The 20,235-nt window shown below is 36.7% G+C and overlaps 1 protein-coding gene and 1 pseudogene across 1 annotated transcript in view; one reads left to right on the top strand and one right to left on the bottom strand.

Annotated features, from left to right (window-relative positions):
- Positions 1-20,235, bottom strand: part of LOC144652173 (uncharacterized) — a 279,392-nt gene that overhangs the window by 249,720 nt on the left and 9,437 nt on the right. The window lies entirely within an intron of this gene.
- Positions 8,611-12,762, top strand: LOC144652179 (uncharacterized; annotated as a pseudogene).

Below are 20,235 nucleotides of genomic sequence, written 5' to 3'. Positions count from 1 at the left end.
AACGAAATAGGCAATTTTGAAGTTCGTGCTTTCGGCCGGTCGCACAGCATTGTTGTGATTATTCAGCAAATGCTGCTTAAACTCTTCGGGATAGCTAAAGTGAGGAATATCCGTAAGCTCGAAATGACGAAATTTTGACTTTTTCTTCGCGTCTAGTATGCGAAGATGAACGACAAAATTAGTGTTCTCTACTGCCATGTTGACTTTCGTGTGTGAAATGACCAAACAATTTGGGACAATTTATAGCGTTCTATAACAATTGCCCATTTGATTTCATTGTTTTTGTTTTCAAACAGTCGGCCCTCTGATCGATCCTGGCGGGAAAACTGCCCTTGAAGATTTCGTAGGAGGTCGTGATAATAATTATAGAGAAGTAATAGGAAATTACAGTAGAAGGCCGCCATGCACCCGATGCCGCTTCGTTAAAAAAGAAACAATATAGGTAAACACTGGAAAGGGAATGGCGGTGTTCGGGTCTGAAAACATCTTGTATAAAGTCGTGAAAAAACCACAATTAAGACTGCATCTCTCAGTATAGAATGCCGTATGTCTCTCTTATTGTTTTTATAATCTATTTTGCTTTCTTTGTTGTTGTAGTTGTTGCTGATGCCGCTTCGAAAAAAGAAAAATAGTTAACAATGAAAACGGGCGTCGCTAGCCCCCTTTTTTTTTTTTTTTTTAATGCAAAAAAAAAAAAGATTAAAAACAGAAGGATGGCGCCCATTCTCCCAATTCCTTTTACGGCTTCCAGAAAGAAGCGGGTGTTCAGCAAAAAGATGGTATTGCAATGAAACAAACATTCCTTGTGCAAAATCCCAGCTAAGCCGATAAACAGATCATTCAAAGCTTGTGTCATCACCAATGCTCTTGACTGGACTGAAGATGATGCGGTTCCAGATGGAGAATAAAGGAGAGGATGAAGAATTGCTGAGCTGAGAAATGAAACGGTTCTTTTCAGAACCAACAATACTTTAATTTACAACAAAGGCACTACATAAATACAATTAACAAATAACAAATAAGAAAGAAAGAAATAAATGTCAGTGCGCTCCCTCTACAGAAAATTGAAATTAACTAATATAATTCCTCGAGTTACAATGCATTACTTAAATTAACTTATTTATTAATTACTTTTCTTAAATGAAGCCAAAATAAAGAAATGTTACAATTACAATGGTGTGGGCAGGGAAGGGGAAGAGAATAAGGTAATAAGCGAAAAAATTCATTACATTAATTTCTCTATTTTGTATTTATAGATAATTTTATTAATAAAGTCCAGAAGTAACAATGAATCATTCTGGAGTTTTCTTTTGTAAATATAATTAAATGTAAAATGTAATTAAATGTAATTCTGCGTTATTACATTACAGAACCAACAAATATTATAAAGTCAATGGTCAAAATTGTTTGTCTTTGTTTATTTACTTTGTTTATTTACTTTCATTTATTTCGGTTTCAGGGAAATTCGTGGAAATTATACTTTGTTGCGCCAAGATATTCGGCTATAAGATGCACCTCAATTTTTGAGCAGATTTTGACCCAACAAGCATTATTATAGTACAGTATAATTTCAATCATTTTGATTGGTCAAAATGTATTATTAACCTCTATAAAAGAACCAACATTCAAAGAGCTCCTAGACATGCTTAGTAAGGAAATGGATAAATGTTCAGACAGAGAACGACTTGTCAGCCAACCAGCATTTAAAGAGTTCCTAGAGTCAAATGCACCAACACTCTATAAGATCATTCTGGATAGTATCCTGTCTGCACGCCATGGCGATAAATTTGTTGTGAAGAAGAAACAGGGTGTTCATCATAGAAGACTATTTCAAGACGTATGTCATGAACAGCGAGCCAATGTGACTCAGATTCTCGAGAATCTCTGGCAAAGTACTTTCACAGAGTAATTCACTAAGAATCACCTAGTTATTAAAGTGCAGCGCCAACTAAAAAAAAAAGAATTTTAATCCTTCACCTGGTCAGATGTCCAGTTCCCAAACTTTGCAGCGGCAAAGCTTCTCAACCAGCATGAGGATTACATTAATTTCAAAGTATTCCATAACACCACAAGGCGCAACATTCAAATGAAAATTAGATCTTTCGCAGAAAAAAAGGAAAAAAGCCCTACAAATGTCATATTCAGAGCCATGGTAATCTTAAAATGTGGTGTACCAATCCTGTGAACCAAAGAATCCTATGTATCAAAAGAAATTTAAATAATATTTTCCAAACAATTTTTCATATCAATAATGATTTTGTTATACAGATACATGCAAAAATAAATAACATAAACCAACATTTCCCTTTCTTCATGATGTCATTGTCAAGGTAAGTGTAAAGACTACAAATTCTGCGAGCTCAAAAAGATGTTACGCTAGATTTACATTAAAAGGCATGCAAGGTTAATTATAAAAATACTTTTGCACGTATTGAATCTGATTGCACGTTGATAGTTGTTGAGTTCTTTGATGAATAGCATCTATTTCACATGAAAACACTTCAGTAGGTCTTCAAAGACCTTGCCACGCTTGTCTTGATAGTGTTGGTTGTTGAGCCGTCCACACAATGTCTTATTAATTCCACCATCAACAATTTCATTCCTTCAAGAGTTGCTGACTGGCAGACCTGTTGCAATTAAAATTTGGTCCTGACCTGCTCTTCACCAATCCAGAGAGCTGCTCAGCTTAATCAACTGGGGGAAAAGAGGTTTTCGCTGGTAAAGAAGGATTCTTGGATGGACCAGTCACTAACTGTTGTCTAAAGCAACCGATGGCCATCGCCACCTAATTCTGAACTGCGTAGTGCATGTGTGTTATGCACAAACAAACAGTGTCAAATAAATGAGCAGAATGAACAACTGTGAATAGGTATCTCAAGGCTGTTGGTGCAATCTACGAAACTTTTTCTGTTCACAACAAAGGTACTTCACAATGGGACAAAGACATCAGAAGAAGCAATTGATTTGCTTTGCCTTCGCAAAACTACCCTTGAAGAGCATGAATGTCAAATGCGTGCTCAGAAGAACATCACTGGCACATTGAATGGTTGCCAATGCCATGCACTGCAAAAACAAATGGCTCCATTCAGTTGATGGAGTAGGGCTAACTAAAATTAGCAAGCATTCTTCGAGAGCACAACTTTTATTCTGTAAATCTTTTGAGCTGCATGACACTGGACGTTGAAAATTGTCAGGCCACCATCCATGCTAAGAAAGTTAACATGTCGAAGCTTGAGTTTGCCAGGGCATTTGGTGCAACTATGAAGGAAAGTGCTTTGCACTGGGCTGCATTCTATCACACCAGTCGGAGATTGTGGTACCCAAAGCCCAACACAAAGGTGTCTCGACATTTTGTACCATAAATGTGCACTTTTACTGGAAGACCTCCCACTCCCGACAGGTTACATGTGCCTCTAGTCTGTTCAATGCAGGGGAAGATAGTAAACTAGACTTTGATAGAACTGGGCACAGGTGGGATGCTCTTCTTAAGTACGAAAAACCGGAGGAGAAAGTTGTTCTAAAGTAAATGCTATTTTAGGACCGAAGTGTGCAAGCCAGGACAAAAGTAAACAACATGAAGAGGTCATGCTAATTAAGTAACAATTTAGAGAAGGATACCCCTTTCTGTTTTGGTGACTCAAATAACATAACACCATCTATTTCAATGTTTATAACAAATCTTAATATATGCCCTTTAAATTAAATAAATTTGTTGATGTCTATGTTTTTTTCTCAAGTTCCCAAATAAAACGCTCGGCGACCAATAAACCAATTTCTGAACTGTAAATATTTGGATATGTGTTAAACACTGCTAGAAGTCAGACTGTGAACGGAAAATAATTTGTTTTAACAGTTTTAGCCCATTTCTTGGTATTTTAAACAGACACAGCAATAGATATTTCCATTTCGATCATTATGCAAATGAGCTTGTGTTGTCACAGGACATCTGTATTCCACAAACTATTTGCCTAGAAACGTATTCCAAAGCAAAGAATGTCTTCTTACCTGACCTGCAATAAAATTCTTTAGGCTTCTATGTACAAGCTTTCTACTCCTGAAAAATAGTAGCCCAAGACAATGGCCTTAGTAACCCTTTAACTGGGAATCCAATTAATTCATCCAATGGATGCATCTCTTTGTTTATTGCTGAAATAGACCCCTGTAAGTATATTTTTTCAATGTCCCTGCGCATCACGAGAAATCTTAACAAGTATTAATTTCATCACTTTTTTGCAAAATACACATTAATTCCAAGACAATGGCCTCAGCCCACTAAAGATACTATGAACTGTTATCCAATTTCACCAGAAACAATGTGGAGAGGGAAGTGCTGCAGCTGCAGATGGCTTCCAAAAAAATGAAATCCCACCTTCACTCTTACAGCCAGAAATGCTCCCCAGCTTTATCTATTTCTTGTAGTGACTGGCTAAATATCGCCTATCATTGCGAATTATCTCTCTTGAGGTAACCAAAATACAAAGAAATAGTAGGCTTTGTTCACCCTAACTCTTGCTCTATTGAATATAAATTCAAACTTTTTAACTATGAGCTAACAGTTTTTTGAATATTTTTTTTATTTAACATGCAAAATACAAAGATTACAGTTATACTCATTGTATTATTTAAAAATGAATTAATGAAATGTTTTGTATTTTTGCTATTTGTAACAGGAGGAAAGACAGAGAGCCAAGCAAACATTCCAGAGTGAACAGTTGTCTTTTGCAGGAAATAAATCATATGGACCAGAGATTTATGTTAGAAATCAACACAAGCTATTTTCTGCTGAAGGAGGAAAACTAAAGAATGGAACAACAAAAAGGGAGACCCTTAAAGAAATGGTGGATAGCTAATATTGTAACCACTTTTATTCATGTGTTGCATTCTATTTTGTTTCAACACATCATGACGACCATTCCATGTGCACCACCCTCTGTTTCACAGTTTACTTCCTGTAAAATTGCCATTGACTGCACTGATATGGAGGTTACAGCCCAGGGTTAATGACTCAGCAGAATGCTACCTATTACAGCTACATGAACAGGGGTATGAAGTCCTCTTTAGTTATTGTTATGTTAAAAAAATTTAAAAACGGGGATTTGGTTTTACCCGAAAGGAAAATGTCTAAATCAAGATGCTATGGCAAGACAGGTACTGACTTGCAGTTATAAAATAAAAATTTTTGTGTTGCTCTTAAGCACCTTTCCTATAAACTGATACTTCTTATGCGTATAAGTGAACAATATTGGGTCTGCCGTGTGTTGTGATGTAGTGTATGCGTGTAATAGAAATAATTATTTAAAAGATTTTAATTAGCCTTTATATTGTAACAAAGGTAAATGGTTCTTTTGAAATTAAAAATATTACAAGTAATGATCTCATCTTTTTCCCCCGCTGCTTTAAGTGATGTAGTGTAATGTTTACTGTAAGTAGTTTAATGTGTAATGTATTATTGTAACTAGTTTTAATCTTATGTGAACGTGTAAAGTGTTGTAAAAAATAAGCAGATTGCTAAAAAAAAAAAAAAAATTACAAAAAAAAATAAAATATGAAATAATTTTTATCGTGTATTTTCCCCAAACACATTAATACATTGTATATCAGCTAGTTTTATCAAAACAGGCCTTTTAAGATTTAAACATTATTTCATATTCATTCATTTTTATATGTAACTTTTACATAAAGCAACAACCAAGCAGTATCACAAAGCTATATACAGTGTGCTAGAGGTGGTTTTAATGTGTGAACAATTTTTACCTGTAATAAACTTTTAAAATACTTTGAAAATATAATAATTTGCACACTGATGAGAACGTACTCTACGAAAATGGCACTGGGGAAATTCGTTTTGGAGGCGGGATACAGTATTCTGATAGTCCGCGGCTCAACTTAAAAAAATACAAAATGCCGGCAATTTCAAATATTATTTTAGTTGCAAGTCTGGTCTGGTCATTTTAAACGCAAACTTAGAGCCTAAACTCGGCTTGCCTTAAGTGTTATCTTTTCTCCGTGTATTTCTTGCCAGAGCCGAACTAACCTTGCACACGATTGGAAATTGTTACGCGAAAATTTATCATCAGCACCGGCATATTTTGTTTTGTACCATGTGTGTAAAGGCTAAAACAAGGAAGCTTTTAAACAACTGTAGCGGTATTTTGCCGGCCCTATCCCCCACCAGGGGGCAAGGAACTAAGAAGAAGCGGTATTTTGAGAAGACCAACCCCTCAGGTATGTAGAGCTGGAGAAATGGAAATATGTGAAGTGGTGTGCCAACACCTGATTTTGATGAACTTTGCCGAGAAGACAACAAAAGATGCTCTTGTCCGTCCTCTTGGGGACACTCGGAAAAACTGCACTGTCATCCAATTCCCAGATTATACTTCCTAATTCTTGATGAAGTAGGTGCCGACTGTTCTACCACAAGATGATCTCAACGAGACCAGTATGGACTTTGAAGAGTAGGCTTTGTTGTCAACGGCCTCAGCAGACGATGATGTAGAGATCCCTGACGCTCAGCCACAAAAACTTGCCAGCAGCAAACCCAAACCAGCCAGCAGAACCGTCATTACCATGTTTGAAGAACATACTAATGACAAAATGGCATTTAATTCAAAACCAGCCGTTACTGAGAGAGTTATTTAAGGAACCTCCCTTGATATCATACAGAAAAGGAAAAAGATATGCTTATCAAAGCGAAGCAGTGCAGAAATTATTATAAAGATCATCTTTCATCTGAATAAAAAAACAGACCATCCATCAGTTAGATTAAGAACAATCCGTCAAACATTTTTTGTCCCACTCACAAGTCACACATTGCTTACACTCACAAGTCACACATTGCTTTATTATATTATAAGAGAACATAATCTGTTGAGCATTTTGATAAAAATCTGCAAAGAGCGTTAATTGTAATCTTGTGTGTATTCCATGTAGCTCTCAAATCTCATAAGAGAACTGATGAACTTTCGTTTGCCATAGCCATACTTTCAAGTCACAAAACGTTTTAAGACGTGGGGAAAAGAGACATTATAAATGCTTTTATTACAGATCAGGAATTTGTTATGGGTTCCAAATCTTGTATTATTGCTTAAAAATACTTTAAACATTGAAATGATCGACACAGTAAAAGAGTTGAACTGTCCGAAATCTCACTACAGAAACAATCGCACCAAAGAATAAATTACCATGAGATAGCCAAAATACATTTTCATAAATCAAGACATGCTATCCCCAAGCTACAAACTGCCTGTGAGAAATTTGACAACAAACCCAGCTTGAATATATTATCAGGCACAAGGGTTTGCATTGTAGTTAAAAAGCGAAGGTTAAGAAGCACTCAACTTGGTGGCTCTATTTCTCCTCATAAAGGAAACTGGTCACGGTGAAAATTGGTAAGACTTTTCTGCATATGTTTGTTTTTGCCAGGCTAAGATTTTTTGTGTGGTAGGTGGGATGAATAGCGAATATTTAATTTTACCTTGCACAAAGCACAAAATGGTGCTTTTTGTTGGCTGTCCTACTTTCTTTCTGATATGGCTTTGAGTATCATTATTTTTTGGAATGGCTGATGAGTCTGGCTACACTGTTTTGCTATTTGTGCGTCAGCTGATGCAACTTTATTAGCATAGAACTTTTAGAGGAGGTTTAAGCAGGATAATGTGCAGCGAGTTGCATGATAAGGATTGCCATGAAGCCTGCAGATACAAAACTCAAGAGCGCTAAGGCTTATTTCATAAAGTATGCACAAGATCTGTCGTCAGCGTTTTAAAATGATGGTCATTGTTTGTAAAAATGAAGTTTTAAAAATATGTTGATAACTCAAAGGATTTACGTCAGGCAAAAAAAAAAAATACATATTCCAAAAAACTTGAACATTTGTCCTTTAGCATGCAAAAAATCAAAGAAATCGGAAAAATATTTCCTGAAAAAAGCGTGACTCAAAAATGTAACCATTACATAAATAAATAGGTTCGGGTCACCTTAAATTATGAAATTATGTTTTATATAAAAAAACCTCTTTTCAATTCATCCTACAGTAACACCTCTTTACTTGAAAATGGCCATGACACTGGGCATATCAATAAGTGACTTGATATCATAGGATATCAGGACCCTATATCGTGCTTCTGATTGGCTTCTTGCGAATTTGGGTACAGTAAAAATTAAGATCGCATGGCTTTCTAACAGATTTTGATGAGATAATTCGCAGTGATATCAATATCATTAATCTTGACTTGAAAGATCAAGTTCAACAGGTAATCCAGTATTTGTAGAATTCACTCATGTCATTGAATACCACTCAAAGACGACAAGTCCATCATTGCCACGGACCCCCATCTTACTGGTCAATTTACTGACTTGTCAGATCCAGCACTCAAGACGGAGACTCGGGTATTTTCAATGAAATGCCAAGTCATTTCAACTGAACTAGTACACAATGCAAAAATTGTAAAGGGTTGAAATGGGTAAACAAATAAAGGAAGTCAAGAAAGAGAAAGCGACACCTGGAATAACTGCAACCAGGGTGAGAGAATGCTGGGCAGTAAAAGGAGCACGTCCAAGCAAAAAGGTGTGTTGCAGCAGACAGCAATCTTCTGCCCTGGTCGATCCAAGATGGCAGAGAATCTCGAACAGTCCATCCTGGACGAGTTGGAGGAGTTGATGACCTGTTGGATCTCAACCAGCCTGGACCAGAACCTTCTTCTTGTACTGTAAGTGGAAAAGACAGTTTTTTTTTCTTTAAACGTACACATGCAGTCCTATCTTTTAGTGATAGAGAGGTTGACAGATAGTAGTGCAAACATTGTAGAAGAGGAGCGAAAGGTAGCCATCACAATTTCACTCAATACTGACAAAGAAACAGATTCCTTAGACGAGCTTTTCATTTCGATTGCTGAGCTGTTTGAAGATTGTTTTTATTAACGCTCTTCAAGGCAGAACAAAAACGTTTGCTCAGTAGAACTGGAAAAAACTTTAATGTGAAACGGTTAAACTCGAGTGCAGTCAGCATATCCTGGGCCAACATCCTACGACGTTTAAAAATTTTCAAAATATACTGTGTCTGACAATGTTCTTCAACACATTCTGCTGCACATTTGGAGTACAATCGGTTAAACAGTTGAGAAGAAAGACATCCAACCTGTTATACTTCAGTGACTTCTGACTCTTCGCTTGCTACCACTAACATATGACAGGGAACTTAAAGATATTTTATTTCTCTATAACTGTATTTCTGGATACACGGACCTAAATATTGATCGATATGTTACTTTTGTCACGCATGGTCGGTCCCGCTCTAAGAAGCCCACCCTCGTACTTAAACATGCTTACTGTAAGACCGCAACTTTTCAAGCTTCTTTTTTCAATAGAATTGTAAAACCTTGGAACACTATCTGTAACCTCACCCCTCATGACAAATTTTCTAGCCTAAGTTTATTCAAATATTTTCTGCGCGCCACTTATTTTACTTTACTGGACACTACCTATGATATTGACATGCCCTGCACCTGGTTCCTCTTCCGCAACTACCCTTGCCACCGCTCTTAATTTCTGTGACTAATATTATCTGCATCTTGTTTTCTAACAAAAGCTATAAGTAATTAATTAGATTTTTTAACTATAATTTTTAACTATAAGTAATTAATAAGTAATTTCTTGGATATAGATTTTGTTATGAAATTTAGCGATATTAAAAAACACGACGTTTCGACCTCTCCGAGGTCATTTTCAAGTGCGAACAAAAATATAAAATTAGCATAAATATATTAAAATAGTAAAATAGGCAAAATTGTCACGAACGCTGAAATGCGATAAAATATGTAAAAATAAGTGACAAAATATTAATGAAGTTAAAAGGGTTAAAAAACTTAAAAATACAGAAACAATAAGAGTAATTAAAAAGAAAAAGAAAAAAGAAGAAAAAACCGGCCTAAACAAATAGTTTTGCGCGGATGGAATCGCATTGTTTGTTCAGAGTTGGTTTCAGTTCTTTGATAAAAAACATTTCATAAATAAGGCAGTCAAACTTGCTCTGACACTTCTTCAAAATTCTAAAATACTGCGCAATGTCATCTGGGGCCATATCGTGTTGTTCCTTGAGGTGAGTACCAATGGCCGATCCCTTTCTTTTTAATTACTCTTATTGTTTCTGTATTTTTAAGTTTTTTAACCCTTTTAACTTCATTAATATTTTGTCACTTATTTTTATATATTTTATCGCATTTCAGCGTTCGTGACAATTTTGCCTATTTTACTATTTTAATATATATTAATGCTAATTTTATATTTTTATTCGCACTTGAAAATGACCTCGGAGAGGTCGAAACGTCGTGATTTTATATCGCTAAATTTCATAACAAAATCTATATCCAAGAAATTACTTATCAGGATTTTGAAACGCGATAATCAGCTTCACTTGTTCAGGAGACTTGAGCAGTGTAGCACAAAACAAGTCAACTGTGAGACCGCAGTTGAATTCTTAAAGCTTTGTGAAAACTTTGATCTGACACCGACATTTGCAAGAGTCGACAAGACCAAATCTGAAAAATGGAATATATCTTCCACTGATTTTGAGCGGAATGTTATTGCTGAAGAGCTTCGCCAGAAAACCAAACAAACTGCGGAGTTGAAGAAGGAAATCAGTGATGTTTACCAGGAAATCAAGGAAGAATGCTCGCCGCTTCGCTTCATCTGCATTCTGAAAACGATCGTCACCCTTCGCAATGAGCAATACCAACACCTAATGAGTGGTCATACCAAAAAGATCTCAAGACTTCTGGCCGCCGATACGAACATCGATGAGCACATCAAGAACATATCCTCGTACAGGCTCTCGTTTTTCCAAAAGCTGGTATTGTGTCGAGGGCTTAACTTTTCTCTCCCACAACGAATATCACCGAGAGAAATCCTAGCAACCTTTGAAAAGGCATATAGGAAACTAGAACCGAAGCTCAGCAGCGACGATAAAGAATTAGCAGCGGCAACATTACGATTGATTGCCCTTAATTACAGCGAACGCAAAGGTGCAGCACCACCTAAAGCAATGCTGCGAGCAATAAGCCAGCTTAAGAAGAGAGATGACATCGTTGTTACCAAGCCTGATAAGGGCTCAGGAGTAGTCGTGATGGACAAAACTGACTATGTGCGTCTGTTGAAGGAGTCATCCATTAATGACGAGACAAAGTTCACGCCCGTAGGCCTTGAGAGACCAATAACACGAGGAAGACCTCCGAAGCATTTCCATCCGTTGCTTCAGAAAGAGAAAGAGTTATCCTCGGTGGTACAAAGAATCTTGCCCAAAGCTATTGCTGATTCTGTAATCCAGAAAGGCTCGAGACTTGCCCATCTTTATGGTTTGCCAAAAACCCACAAGAAGAAGCTAGCAATGTGTCCGATACTGTCGGCTACTGAAACATACAATTACAAGCTTGCAAAGTGGCTGGATGAAAAGTTGAAACCCTTGTCCGTCAACGACCACACCGTCAGTGACATTTTCCAATTCGCCAATGAACTCCATGGATGGAAATCAACGACCATGACATCTTAGTGTCATATGACGTATCTTCACTTTTCACCAACGTACCTGTAGATGAAACCATTGAAAACATCGCAGAAAAAGCCTTTAAAAACGACTGGTTTAACAAAGAACACAATCTTAACATCACGAAGTCGGATCTGATTGAGTTGTTACGAGTTGCGACGAAAAATCAGCTTTTTCAGTTCGAAGGAAGCCTTTTCGAACAGGTGGATGATGTTGCTATGGGTTCGCCACTGGGACCTCTCATGGCTAACACATTCATGTGCATCATCGAGAAACAATTAGAAACCAGAAACGAGATGCCTGCCTTCTACAAACGCTATGTCGATGATACGCTTAGCGCAATGCCTGATGTAGAAACAGCCTCTGAGTTCTTAATTACATTAAACAACAGTCATCCTTCTATCAACTTCACAATGGAGCTTGAAGAAAATGGCAGCCTCCCCTTCTTGGGAATGGATATCATCAGGAATGGATGCCATTTAGACACGAAGGTGTACCGAAAGCCTACGGACACCGGGCTATTGTTACACTATCATAGCCATGTGGATGTAAGATATAAACGATCACTATTGAACACCATGCTCAACCGTGCATTCAAGCTCTCTTCTTCGTGGAAATTGTTTCATCAAGAGTGTGAACGCCTCAAAGTGACCTTTTCCCGTCTGCGCTACCCAGACGAACTTGTACAGTCAACCATCCGTCAATTTATTGAGTCTAAAGTGTCCGAGGGTGCACCTACCCAACAAAACGATCTTGAGAAGCAAGACCCAATCAGAATCGTGCTGCCTTTCAAAGACCAGAAATCTGCAAATTCGGTCCGCAGACAACTTGAAGACCTCAGCCTGAAGATCAAGGTAGACATCAGCCCCGTGTACACGAGTCGGAAAATCAAGGATGAAATCAAAGTGAGGGAAGACAAGCCACCCCTTGTGAATCAACAATGCGTTGTGTATAATTTTCAGTGTAACCTGTGTGATGCAGGGTATGTCGGATACACGTGCCGACATCTTCACCAACGGATTGAAGAACACAAGGGATCGGCCATTGGTACTCACCTCAAGGAACAACACGATATGGCCCCAGATGACATTGCGCAGTATTTTAGAATTTTGAAGAAGTGTCAGAGCAAGTTTGACTGCCTTATTTATGAAATGTTTTTTATCAAAGAACTGAAACCAACTCTGAACAAACAATGCGATTCCATCCGCGCAAAACTATTTGTTTAGGCCGGTTTTTTCTTTTTAATTACTCTTATTGTTTCTGTATTTTTAAGTTTTTTAACCCTTTTAACTTCATTAATATTTTGTCACTTATTTTTACATATTTTATCGCATTTCAGCGTTCGTGACAATTTTGCCTATTTTACTATTTTAATATATTTTATATTTTTATTCGCACTTGAAAATGACCTTGGAGAGGTCGAAACGTCGTGATTTTATATCGCTAAATTTCATAACAAAAGTAATTAATAATAAATAATAATAAAGTTTTTTGGACACATTTAAAAAACTCAATGCTCTTACATTTCTATATTAAAAAAGAGGCTAGCTAAAACTAATATAATGTTATAATTTCCTAAGACACTAAAAAATAAAATAAGTGAAACAACTAATCAAAGAAAAAAAAATAAAGGTTACATAAAACTAGATTAGCCCACTAAAAATAGATCAACAATAAAATTTCCGAAACAAAAGATTTAAAGTCGAAAGAGATGGTGCATGTTTGAGAGAGTCTGGTAGGCTGTTCCATAGTATAGGTGCAGAGAAAGAAAAGGCACGTTCACCATATGTCACAGAGTTCACAGTAGGGACAGTAGAAAGTAGTTTAGAAGATGAGGGTAAGTTCCGTTGTGGGCGATATTAGCGACCTTCAGATTTGACTACGAGTACGAGATCGAGTACTAGTACGACTTTGGAACTTCGACACAATTGTATCCCAAAAACTATAACTCTTCCCTGTTGCTGACTAACACATAAATAAACGTTAGGGATAAGATTGGTGTGTCAAGTGATAATGGGAGGCATACGAATTTGGTTTGAAAACTCGTACTCATACTTAATCTCGTACTCTTAGTCCAAACTGAAGGTCGCTATTGTTGTAGGAGGGGCGACAAGTAGGCCGGGCAGAGTCCATGAATAATTTAAAAAGTGATGAGTAGAAGTTTAAATATAACACGAGATTCAACAGGTAGCCAGTGTAGTTCTCAAAGGGCAAGTTTAATGTGATCGTAGTGTTTAGTTCCAGTGATAAGACGTGCGGCAGTGTTTTGAATTCTTTGAAGTTTATCCAATTCCTGTTTTGGCAGACCATAAAGGATACTATTACAGTAGTCCAGGCACAATATTACCAGTGCATTAACTAACAGCTTGAGATTTTCCTTGGTGAGGTATTTTTGAATGCGTCCTATGGACCTGATAAAGTCTGTTGCTTTCTTACATGTCTCATTTATGTGGTACGTTAGTGATAGTTTTTTATCTAACACCAAGATCACGAACTCTCTCAGTTAGTTCAATGACGGTATTGTCAAATGAGAACCTGTCAATGTTGGGTGTCTTGGTGAACCGGGATGTAAATAGTATAACTTCCGTCTTTTCAGCATTACTTCTTAGCATGTTTTGTATGTTCCATCGCATTACATCCTCTATACAATTTCGAAGGGCGAGCAGAGATAAAGCCTGATTTACAGGATCAATGGCTATATATAGTTGAGTGTCGTCTGCATAAAACAGAGAATTCAGGTTATGGTGAGCAATTACATCTTGAAGGGGGGCGAAAGCAATGGACCAAGTATAGACCCTTGTGGGACACCATAATGCAGGGCAAAAGGAGTGGACACTTCATCCCCAATCATTATTGATTGCCGACGGTTTTCAAGGTAGGATCTAAACCAGGACAGTGTCTGTTTTGAGAAACCAAAGTGAGACTCGAGTCTTTCCTCCAAGATCATATGATCAATTGTATCAAAGGCCGCTGATAAATCGAGTAGTACCAATACAACACCTTGGCAACGGTCAATCATTCTAAGAATGTCGTTTGTCACATGTAGCAAGGTCGTTTCCGTAGAGTGGTGTTTCCTATATGCAGACTGAATAATTTTTATTCCTTTTTGGACCTTTGCTTATTATTGTAAATTTTGTGACTAATAAAGTGGATAGACAGAATAACCGGTAGATATTCCAAAAGTTGGTTCCAATGAATGTTTGAGCTTTTTAGAGGAGGTAAGTACAATTCGGAGTCTGGGGAAGCAAATGAACGTCAGAGGAGGCAATGTGAAGCCAGTAATACACTGTACACGCCATTCAGAAGTCCTGCAAAGGATAGAGCTGCGACTCAAAAATCAAGAGAATCGCACTGCAGCCGTAACAAGGAGAACATGATGTACAACTTACACACGGCAAGTGAGGAAAATTGCAGTTCCTCCTGCATGCAGAGTAAGTAACATTATTTAACTTTGTATAAATATATTTATTTATTTCTTACAAACTAATTGTTTGTTCAAGCTGAAGATATTGAGACAGTGTTACGAAGAAAGATGCAATATTTCTTTTTTGTTTTCTTTTGGATAGCATAGCTGCTTCCGGTGGGCACTGGAGACAATAGAGCAGAGAGAGAACGAGATGTTGGTCAGAGCTAAGGAGAAGCTTAAAGAAAAAACCCAGCAAAGACTGAATAAAAGAGTGATCAAAGCCAAGCGCCTCCCAGCAAAAATCAAACCATTTAAACAAAGAACTTGTGAAATAATTGACAAATAAACTAATTGTTTTTGGATTGCAATTGCGAAAGACATGCTTCTCTGTTAATTACATTATTAACTCTACTTTAAAGCATTTATAATCTAAGAGTATTAATCAAATTGTGAAATCCAAGATTTTTTCTTAAAGTTTGTAAATCATTCTGTATAATTTAATTCATTTTTTTTCTTGGAGTTGTTGTCAAGTTCTATTCTTTTCAACAATTTGGTTTGCGATAAGTCAGCAAAGAATTGCCGAGATAAAATTAACAACCTAAATAAAAAATTCAAAGCCACGAAGGACAAAAGCAAGATGTTTGGGAAGGGTAGGGGTGACATCAAATCCTTTCCTGAATTTGACGAATTAGATCAACTTTGGGGTACAAGGGATTTCATGAACACCAAGTACATTATGGAGGCAGGAACACCGCAGTCCACTCCCAGTCACAGCACCTCTGAGGCTGGCGCAAGAAGTGGGGAAAGTGGTCCTTCTACATTCCAAGAATTATTTATAACCAAATATTTAATTTGATAAATTCAGCCAGTCTCACCTGACAGCAAAATTTACTGTTTTAATTTTTATTGTACATATTTGTAAATGACTGTTTGAAACACTTCATGGGATAATTTGTAATTGTATGTAGGGAAGGAAGATAGAATAAACAAATAAGATTGATTTTACGGTCAATTTGTTGTCCACAGCATGCTTCTGGTTTTCCCTTTTTTAGCAGTTTGTAGCATTTAGAATGCATCAATAGGTAAAGTAAGGCAAATTTAAGGCGATTTTGTTGGACTTTGCGTGAAAAATGGAGCAGGGATTTTGTGATGCATTGAGAGGACAAGCCAATGGGCAATTGACAATGATTTTTTTTTTGTTTTTCTCTTAACTCGTATGTCTCGAGATAAATGAGAACAATAAATCAAAATTAATAAAGCGTTTGAATCTCAATACAAATGTTGTGTTTGCAGGACCACCAGATTCATTAAGACCTAAACAAAAGGAAGGAAGAAAAGGTACATTTTGTTCAGTTTACATTGTTATTTTAAAGTGTGATTTTATTGTACAATTTATACACTTCTAAAGAGAAGGACTGGGACTGAGAATGACTGAGTAAGGACGCAAGTTTGAAGAAATGCCCGGAACAATTGGTACGTGGGTGCTTCAGCTTTTTTCTGCAAACATGTGGAGTTCCTTATAAAGGTCTGGATTCACCACTGCATAACATTCAATATCATTTCTCTACTGTGCAACAAACCCAGTTATAAGAAACCTGAGAATTTATTTTGTTGCTTGGATAGCTTGATAAATTAGCATCAATTAGGCATTAAAAAAGGGGAAGCCTATTTAGTTCTGGAAGGAAATAATTTGTATTGAAAATCAAAAAGTTTGGCAAATAATTAAGTGATGTTAATTGATACCTTAATGTATATTTAGGTGCCATAGATGGGAACTTTGGGTGCTTTGAAAAGATTTGTTGCGACAATAATATGGTCCTCACAGACGTTTTAGCAGGGTGGCCAGGATCCGTCCATGATTTCAGAGTTCTAAGAAATTTTTCTCTTTTTGCCACTTCTGGAACCAATTTTCCTGCCGATTACCACATTATTGCCAATGGTGGCTACCCACTTTTGAGGTATAAATGATAAACAAATATTTTTGGTTCATACCTTATTATAGAAATATAACAAGGCATTTTAACGACGCGAACAAAATTTACGCGTAATAAAATTAACGCGAATTTAGGAAAAGTTCTGGTCAAATGCTTATTGTAAAAAAGTTAACTTACATAAAATTAACGCGAATTTTTTAAATTCGCATTAATAACATGTAACGTTAATTTCCTACAATAAGATAATTGGTTAAAAAACATTTTTAGCTTTGTCAGTAGAACAATCTACAGTTCATAAATTATTTTGCATTTTATAAGTATGTAGGTTGCCATTACTATCTGAGCTTTTTAAAATTAAGTTATATTTAATGGTATTATGATTATGATATATCTTGCTATTCATCCGTGCACTAATATCTCTGAAATGTTACATGATATGTGAAATGTTTTAGGATATATATTGCTTTTCATCTGTGCACTTATATCTCTGAAATGTTTTATCGTTATATTGATCTTAAGTAGATCTTTGCATGGCGGAGCGCTGCCACTAACTTTCTTTTTCATTTTCTTTTCAGAATGAATTCGATTATAATTGAGTTTGACTTCAACTTATATTCTGTTTTGCATTCTCTTTTAAAAATACAGTCAATTTTAATCTGAATCTAGTCAACATTGCACTTTGCTTTTTGTTTTATTTGTATTTAATTTTGATTTTATTTGCATTTTGTTTTACATTTTAATGTATTTATATTTGATTTTAATGTTATTTTCATTTTGTTTTACATTTAATTTGCTTAATAAAAAAACAAGTGGCAATCCTCGGCCATCATACTTGACCCAAACGCTACCAAACAATTATTTTTGAACACTTTCATGGATTGTTGATCAATTTTTTTTGCTTTTCTTTTTTTGTGCTAATACCAGTTATTTCAGATCAATTCTTATTCACATCTTTATCTAGGCTGGAGAGTTGGGTAATTTTTTAATTTTTCTTGTAAGTTCCGTTCTCATCTGCTGCAAATTTCATTCCAGGAGCTTGACCCAAAGCTTAAGGGTCAAGCCAGAATATAGGGAGAAAAAATTAAGAGAAGCAATGGATGATGCTCATACATGTAAGAGCATCCCTGTTGTCACGCGCTTCTTACAATCAGCAATTAATCACAGGATCAATGATGTGATGTCAGTATCAACAGTGGAGGAGTTTTCTAAAAAACAGCAATAGACCAGAGGGCACAAAATGTTTCATCTGCTGCTTTTCTGCACAAAAAGGTAAATTACATGGAAGATTGAGTCTTGTGTTATCTAGCATGTCAGTTTGAACTGTACCAAACGCCATTCTATTTAATATTCACGCCAACAGTACATAAGATAATTCAAGTCCCAATTCCTCCTCCTCCCCGCTAAAAGGAAGCTCACAGAGCTATATTATCAATGAGGTATTGCGAAAAATGGATTTGCAGGGCTACCAATAGTGATCTCAAGCTACAAGGCACAGGCTCTGTATATGAGGTCAAAGCAAATAGATAGTGAGCATTTTTATCCTGAAATGCATGATAACATGCTTTAATGGGTCATGCCTAGCTATCTTGCAATAAATGAAGACACGGGGGCACAGATCAAAGCAAGCCAACATCAAAGCCTTCCTTCAAAAGCACCTGCTTCAGGCCGCATTTAATGAAAGAACTGATCAGGTTAGTATTATAAAGGGAGTGGGATGGTGCTGTGGTGTCCTGACATACAACTATGCATATACCATAGTATATTTAAAGCAATAAAGTGTCAACATGAGGTCGACATGAGGTGCAACAGAGGCCTGTTTCCCCTGTGCAAGAACTTGCGTTGTTGTCAATCATTGGTGACATTAAATCGACATATGTCGACTTCAATATGACCGTTTTCACAACATTCCAGAATCTCCTGGCAAGGATTTATTGCAGAAATTCACCTTAAAACGTTCACCCTGTGAAGGAGTCAAAGTTTGTGCAGAGGAAGGGTGTGATTATACAGTATCAATCAGACAGAAAGTAAATATATGCTGCACCATAGAGACACACATAAATTGAAGAATAGAGGGCCGTGTCCAGCACAGTTTATTTACCTTTAGCCAACTAATGATGATGGACATAGGTGGATTGGCATAGAACCGGGCTTGAAGCACAATCACTCCTAGCCAGCACATGTAATTCCACAAGAGACGAAGCATAAGATTAAAACTGCCCTTACAAGTGATAGCACCCAAATGACGAAGGATTTACAAAAAGGCTTTGGGGTTGCCATGGTACCAGAAGAGCTATCACCAGCTGCTGCAAATCCACAATGATTACAAAAAAACCTTGGGTCCTGAAGATGACCGTTGGCAATAGGGAATACATACTCCCCTTGTTTCAATTACCGGTATACATTTTGAGACAGTTCACAATAAGGTAGAAAGCCAGCAAATTGAATCAGAGTTGACATTGAGCAAGCAAGTCAATGACATGACAGGGAAATATAAGAAGGAAGAAATGGAATATATGATTAAGCCTGAGTGCAAACACGCGATTTTCATGTCTCTTTACCAAGCGAAGTTATTAGCTGATATAACAGCCTTATATAACTACTTTGGCTTTGATCTGTTGTCCCTTAAATCAATGTAGGATTTTCTAGCATGCTTTTGTTACTTTAGGAGCTGCTCTAAAACCTACCACAACCGGGCAGAATTATGCAAAATATACATGACTACTTGCAGTCATCCTGAGGTACATTCCATGAGCTCTTCACCAAGACAAAGGGAAGAGGACATTGAAATATCAATGGTGTTTTCTGATCTCGTTTCCCTTACCATTGAGAGTGTTTGTAGCAATTCTCTTTGAAAGCCTGAATGAAGAAGAAGGAAAGTTTTTACAGTTTGCTCTCCGCATACGTAGCAAATATGGAAATGGTGGTACCAGAAAATGGAATGTTGTATAATGTCTGCAGGAAAACATTGAAGCTAAACAAGAATTTGCAAATTGTCAATGTTGATGAACATCAAAAGACAAAAATGCTGTCAGGAGAGGAACAGGATCAGTCTGTATTTGATAACTATGTGTGCATCATGGAAGCCTTGCGGTTTACAAAAAGAATGGCTTTTTAAAAAATGAAATGTTCTCTGAAGCATAAGGAAAGTTGTTTTTTACTCATAAATGCGCTTGTGCAAATATGAACAAGTATAGCATTTATGGCAATTCCTTCCCTCATTTCCTCCCTCCTTCCATCATGGTGTCGTAAACATACGTAAATGAGGTACTGCACATTACGCATTATTTCTGTTGTTGTAGTTTATGAACTTACTGTTACTGCCCACAAATATGTTAATTAATTATTGTCAAAATAATTTA

This window comes from Oculina patagonica, chromosome 4, assembly GCF_052425735.1.
Source record: "Oculina patagonica isolate OP01 chromosome 4, crgOcupat, whole genome shotgun sequence".
In the NCBI taxonomy this organism is placed as follows: Eukaryota; Metazoa; Cnidaria; class Anthozoa; order Scleractinia; family Oculinidae; genus Oculina; species Oculina patagonica.
This window is presented reverse-complemented; position numbering and strand designations above follow the sequence as displayed.